This window comes from Anguilla anguilla, chromosome 8 (genome assembly GCF_013347855.1).
Source record: "Anguilla anguilla isolate fAngAng1 chromosome 8, fAngAng1.pri, whole genome shotgun sequence".
In the NCBI taxonomy this organism is placed as follows: Eukaryota; Metazoa; Chordata; class Actinopteri; order Anguilliformes; family Anguillidae; genus Anguilla; species Anguilla anguilla.
This window is the reverse complement of record NC_049208.1, coordinates 49,641,749-49,642,981: the sequence shown is the minus strand read 5'-3', so window position 1 is coordinate 49,642,981 and position 1,233 is coordinate 49,641,749.

Below are 1,233 nucleotides of genomic sequence, written 5' to 3'. Positions count from 1 at the left end.
CCACGTTCACCCAAAATTCTTAGAATTTTTAGCCAACACAGACGGGTGCGTAAAATGATTGATTCTGATTTCAGTTTATCACCATGGAAATGCTACACTTATTCATGCATGCAAAAACCGAGTTTAATATTATTTTCCGCAAAGGGGAAGTATTATTCTTTGAACTACTGGGCACACAGGAGTCCCGTTATGTCACATTGGCTGCATGTGTTATGCTAAGCGTTCCTACCAAAGGTGGTCCCTGAAAGATGATCTTGGGATTAAGCGGGATGTACGAACTCCAGCTCTGTTAGCCTATTCAAATCATGGTCCTCACCGGCCGAGCACCGCTGGTTTTCCACGCTTCCTTTACCTGGGAGTGGGGTGTAAAGACTGACTGGCCAATCGGTAGCACTAATTGACCAGTTAATTGCCTGGGAGAAAAGAAAACCAGGGCCGGCATCTGAGTATCCATGCTCTACAGATATTCATAGATTTCTGTTTATTTTATGCACGTTGGACATGGCTGACGATGATTTTACACAGCATCAGGGTCCACACAACTGTTTTTTTGCATGTTATCTGTGGCACGTTGTTCACCGCCTTTTTCTTTCGACCACTGCTTGAAAACCAAACCCAGTATCTACACACAAATCTAAACAAAAATGAAGATAGTCTGCCTCCTCTTATTACACGCACACTGTTGCGAACAGACAACACCGCTAACCTGTATTACATAACAGAGGCAGGGTTTGCCAGATTGGAACCATACCCTGGGAGCTGGAGACGCGCTCACCGCCTGAGATCAACCTCCAATTCACCTGCGATCATCGGCAATATGCTCCAGGGCAATTTTACTGTAGGCTAATTCAAGGACACAGTCAAAACCACTCAGGTGATGCGCTGAGCGGAGAGCGCCTCTCCAGCAACTGAAGCAGTGAACCATCTTGCTCTGTCGCATCACGTGTTGAAGGGAAATTTTACTTATCGGGACACATTTTAATTGGTTTACATTAGGCATTAACTCCTGAACTGTGTTAATACTACCCCCACCACTGTAAATACAGCCGTGAGAATATTTTACGTGTTGGCCTACTAAATGTGACCACAAAATCTTCGTAAATTTTGGGTCAAGCCGAGGAATCCAGCGTAAAGACATTTAACAAAACCGTTTCAAACTAATTGGCTCAACTCATTACTACATAACAACTGTAGCCTACATATGGCAACTATCATGATCGCATGCAACAGTTA